Consider the following 6,149-nt stretch of genomic DNA (forward strand, 5'->3'; position numbering starts at 1 on the left):
ATTCATGGTCTCTGTACTGGCCGGACTCTTCATCTTAAATGTGGCCAAGTTGGATGTTCATGTTCTTTTGGTAGCTTTTCAGGCTTTAGAAAGCATCTGAACAAGTGCCATGTAAGTGGTTCATTTGATTCTGTAGAAGAAAGTGATTTTTCACCACACCAAAGTGTTGAGTGTAATGCGACTGATGTTGATGTGTCGTCTGAACATTTGGAGGGACAGTCCACCTTAACTTCAGCCCACCTTGTAAATAGTTGTGCAGCAGTAATTTCTGATTTAAAGGCAGCAGGTGTAAGCCAAAGTGTAGTGAACTCTGTTGTGACGTCCATGGAAGAGATTGTTCAAGATATCCAGCAGCATGCCAAAGAAACTGTCATTAAGCATGTATTTGGTGATGAAAGAGAAACTGAAATGTGCAAGAAAGTTGAAGCATGTTTTGAGGAGTTAGAGAATCCTTTCACAGTTCTTAATTCAGAATACAAACGATCAAAACTTTTATCAGGCAAGTGGGAAACAGTGGAACCCATTGAATGTGTAATTGGCTCAAGATTTGACACAAGGAGAAATAAAAAGACTGGAACATATGATCAGACAGTCGTTCAAGATAAATTCATGTATGTTCCCATTTTATCTACATTGGAGTCAATATTTAAAAGTCAGTATGTTGCAGAAATGTTGAAAAGCTCAGACACTGATGACTCAAGACTCAGAGATATTCATGATGGATCTTTTTTTAAGACTCACCCTCTGTTTTCAACGGAAAAGCACACTGTGCAGATCCAAATGTTCTATGATGACTTTGAGGTAGCAAATCCCCTCGGTTCCAAGCGAGGTATTCATAAATTGGGTGCAATATATTTTACCTTAAGGAACTTCTCTCCAAAATGGAATTCTCTCTTGGCCAACATACACCTGTGTGCCTTATTTCATGCACAAGATCTTAAACGGTACAGTTTTAGTGAAATTCTTGCTCCTGTTGTTCGAGATATTAAAGTTTTAGAGAATGATGGTATTGAGATTCCACTATATGGTGGTCGTGTTCGTGGCAGTGTGGTACAGGTTACTGGTGATAATTTAGGCTTACATAGCTTGTTTGGTCTGGTCGAGTCCTTCAGTGCAAGGTACTGTTGCAGATTTTGTTTAACTGAAAAAGAGAACTTTCAAACAGAATTCTCTGAAGATTCTTCCAAAATAGTGTTGCGCACAAAAGACACCTACACTGCTCACTGTCAAGAAATGGCTGATAATCCATCTCTTCCTTATGTTTTTGGTGTGAAAAGGTCATGTTCATTGAATTCATTGTCATATTTTCACACAACTGAGAACTTCTCAGTTGATGTGATGCATGACATTTTGGAAGGGGTGGCCCAGTACGAATTGAAGCTCTTGTTTTTGTATTTTAAAGAACAACATGTAACACAGGGGGAGCTGAATTCGAGAATACAAAGTTTTGATTATGGATTCATGGAAAGAAACAATAGGCCTGTATCTGTGAATTTAGGTGGGGAGTCTAATGATCTGGGACTGAATGCAATTCAGTCATGGTGCTTGTTGAGGAATGCACCACTCCTCTTTGGAGATTTGGTAACCTCTACTGACCAACATTGGGGCCTTCTTCTTTTATTACTACAAATAATGAACATTGTATTTTCTCCCATGTTATCTCAAGGTCTGTGTGTATATTTAAAACATTTGATTGTGGAACACCACAAACTGTTCAAGATGTTGTATCCCCAGAAAAACCTTTTACCAAAGCACCATTTTCTTATCCATTATCCTCGCATTATCCAGAAAATAGGACCTGTACTTCATAGTTGGTGCATGCGGTATGAAGGCAAGCACAATTTTTTCAAGAAACAGCTCAAGTCATTCAAAAATATCACCAAAACGCTGGCCAAAAAACACCAGCATCATATGGCATATCTTTGGCGATCTTACACAACTTTTAGTCGGTTAGACATTGGTCCTGGGAAAATGGTGTCTTTGGAAATGGTAAAAGGAGGTTCTGAAATTGTCAAGGCAGTGCAAGTGCCTTCCAGTGTTCAAGTTATGAAAGTGAATTGGGCTAAAAACAAAGGTTTTGTTTACCGCCCACATCTGGTTATTTGTGGCAAAGTTGAATCTGAAATGCCTGTCTTTTACCAGATTGAGTCAGTGCTGCTAATGCATGACAAATTGTTGCTGCTCACTTTGCCTATCTTTACAGTAACTTTTAAAGAACATAACCATGCATATGAGGTAACCAGGACAAAAAACAATTTTGTGGTCTTTCATGCTGACAGCCTGCATTATCCAAGGCCTTTTGACATGCAAATGTCATATGGAGGGAATGACACAGCTCTCTTTGTTGTTCCATATTGCTTTATCTGTTGAGCAATAAAGCACACTGTATACTGTCATCTTGTCTAAATGTGTTTTTTCCATTTGATAGGTTAGATCACACACACACACACATATATATATATATATAAATAACACTGTATGGAAATAAAAATTTAATATTTTTACACATTAGAGTGTCATTTTAAAACTATTATGAGTAAAAGTGGCTCTATATAGTGTAATCGTATTACTCTGAACAGTGTGAATAAACCTCAGTGTTACATATTTTTACACATTTCATTGTTAATTTTGACACTAAATTGAGTAAAATTAACTCTGAAAAGTTGACACTGGCCATAGAGTCACTTTAACTCTATGGCCAGTGTCATTTGAGTGGGACCACATGTTATCTGAAACGGAGTTAATTTCAACTCTCTAAGAGTTGAATTGACACTCTGTTTTTTACTGTGTAACAATTGAGATAACTATAGCATAAAGTAAAAAGCTAACATAATGCAGGAAATGCACATGAAGAGGGAAAGTATGAGCGCTGTGGACATATCCAAATTTGTCTCTGACATGTAAATTCCTAAGAGAATCTATACGAATAAAATAAATCTACTTACCATGCGACGAAAATGACCTTCCATGGCCTCCACCATTTCTGAAAACGTCAGCAAACGCGTCACAGCTCCTGAACTTTGACCTTTCAGACGTTCATATGGACTCTTTTTACAACCAAGGTAAACACGACTCCATCTGAAGGCAGCATTCAATCTATTTAAAATTAAAAGAAAAAGATAATATGGAACACATTTGAAATACAGTATCTTATATACTTATCCTATACAGAAACTTAATATTTATGACATGAACCTTTGACCAAATTAGTAAAAAAAAGTCTCCTAAGTTACCATAATTATATTTATTCCAAACTGTTTGATCATTATCTACTCTCTTACACATATTTCAAATACACACATATATATATATATAAACTTGTAAACTTGCAAACTTGCACATCATAGACCGAGCAGCACACTTTTTTGGTTTACAAACAAAACAGACTAAAGTGAGGAATCTAATGTTAGGCAGTCTGAGTCGAGGTGAAGGTAACAAAATCTGTCACTAATGATGAGAAATACTATAGAGAAAGGAAATATGATATAAATACAGTGAATGGCTTTAGCTTAAGAAAATACTGTCCATGAATAAATTAATAAAAAAATGAATAATTTTCAAATGAACAAATAATATGCCAACACTCAAAATACCACTGTACAGTTTGTATACTGCTTATAGGCTGCTTGAAATTAAGTGTTGCAAGGAACAAGTGGTGGGTTTTAATTACTGTCCTAATGCCTTTTTGGGTCCCACCAGCCTTAAGTATTTATCTTATCCACAAACCCAGCGCTGCAGCATTGTTTCAGCTGTGTGTGTGTGTGTGTGTGTGTGTGTGTGTGTGTGTGTGTTTGTGTTTGTGTGTCAACAAAAATACTCTCAGTTAATAGAGTTTCTGGGTCACCTGATTAGAGACAGGCTTATATTTGCTTTTGCATTTTGCTATTTTTCACTTTTCTGACAACCATCATAAGTGAATTTCAAAAATCTGAAATAGTATATACACATACACATGAATGAGTGCATAGACACAGTGGCCTCACACACACACACAGTCACACACTTCCCCACATGCAGCGACAATAGACTACACCTCATCCTTACTCCAGACACTTTCTGCCCTAGGGTATACCAGAGAACCAGGTGTTATCGCGCTCCCCTGTGAGTCCCACTTTTCTCCTCTGAGCAATTAATGACACAGTGGAGCCAGAAACTCTGGCCCCAAAATGGCTGCAAATCTGGGATGGAGGTGTCACATCCCCCTGACAACCAGGTCAAGCCCTCAGAGTATCATCAGTGTGCACCAACAAAGCCAGGGGTCAGAGTTCACCTCACCTCGTAACCTCTCGGTGGAATTGATCTGTTGTAGTGGAAATAGGATTTTGGGGCTGCATAATTCACACAGCAGCCAGACACAGAAGACATTTTGTGTGTTGAATGATTGACTAGATGACTCAGAACATCAGACACGACTGTATGGTTTTACAACCACAAAAGAGCTGCAAGAGAATTAAGTTGATTTTCGGTTTCTGTTGGTTGTTTCGGAGTCTGAAAGTGTGTGTGTAGGTGCAGCTATGTCCGGTTCCACTTTCCTATTCACTCAAATAGGAATGTGGTCTTGGACTTTTGGACTGGACGTGTGATGTTGTCACAAAGCCGGTGTTTGTCCAGAGGCTTGTGTTTCCAGGGCAGGGAGTCAGTCAAGGAGAGGAGCTGTCAGCATGGCTGTGCAGCTGGCATTCAGCACGAGCAGGGACGCCCACCCATGTCAAATGTCACAGCACTAATCTCTTTCCAATGCAGCCCAGGTATAACCGCAGGGGCGAGAGACAGACACACCTCATTGCTCCACAGAATGAGATTCCCGGGAGGCTCCGCAATTCACAAATCAACAGGCTTTATTTGAATAAAATCCATAGCATCTTGTCAGTATTGTTTTGTGCGCAGCTGTGTGCTCATTTTAGGAATTTTAGGCAGCAGATGTAATGCAGCAATTTTCCAATTCTTATTTTCCCCCATTCTTTTGCATTCCCTCTGGTCACTGGAGTGTGATGCCGTGCATGATTATACACTGTGTTCGATGTGGGCTACAATACTTTATGGACCTACATGCTAATTTTTACAAGCATATCACTATCATCTCTGTGTATTAAAATAACAGACGAATGCTATAAGATATGTTTAGTCCACATATCTGCTGGAAGGATATTTTACAAATTATTTTAATGGTTATAATGCAATAGTGAGTGCATTTGTGGCTCTGTTTGTTTTTGCCCAGGGAGATAATATATATGCTGCTTCTCATCCCCCCGTCAACTAACTTCCACTGTATGACTGTTCATTCCACACATGACCCAATAAAATAAATTTCTCCTCAGGATATTAAGGAATATTCCATCTCCCAATTACAGGCTATGATTGTATGGGTTTCTGCATATTTGTTGTCCCTCCTTATTAATGCCTTCATAAACAAATCATTTTATATGTAAACTTGAGGGTTTTGCATTGAATGAATTTGATTATTCCACATATAATACATAAAATCATTCTCACCCTGACACTATATATGTCAAGAATGCTGTGTGCTTTCTATAAGACCTCACACACACACATTTTAAAGGACTGCTATGATTTTTCCTTGGTACATCCCCTACAATATCTTACAAATTGGTGCTAATCAGGTGAAGGGAAACCTTCCTGCCCTCCTCGTCCCTCTAAACATTCCGAGAATGGAGTCATGCGCCTGCCATTTCTTCAGTCATTTGCGCTCTTCCCACTAAATTACTGGGAGGTGATATACAGCCAGTGTGTCCCAGGGCTACAGGAGATTTAGAACTTTGTCCCACATGAAGGAGAGGTGAGAAAAGACATTACTATGCAGAATAGGTAATATTAAAAGGAGCGTTATATGGTACCCCATGCAGATTATCAATCTATTTGTGTAACTGTATAACGGAATTTCATTTCCCTTTTTCATTTATTTGCCTTACTGCAATCGTTTACATCACTGAAACTGAAAATTGAAGCCATGATGAGCACGGGAGCAATATTTCAAGGGCAAAATAGACCTCCTCTGCTGTGTGATTGCAAAAGGTTCATTGTGGGTGGGGCAGGTGGCGGTGGGGGGCTGAAGTGACCTCTTTTTTTAGGGTCTCAGTAGAATATTTTGAGTGAAGCATGGTATCCACATAAGGTAATTTACACTTTGT

Source organism: Limanda limanda, chromosome 4 (genome assembly GCF_963576545.1).
Source record: "Limanda limanda chromosome 4, fLimLim1.1, whole genome shotgun sequence".
In the NCBI taxonomy this organism is placed as follows: domain Eukaryota; kingdom Metazoa; phylum Chordata; class Actinopteri; order Pleuronectiformes; family Pleuronectidae; genus Limanda; species Limanda limanda.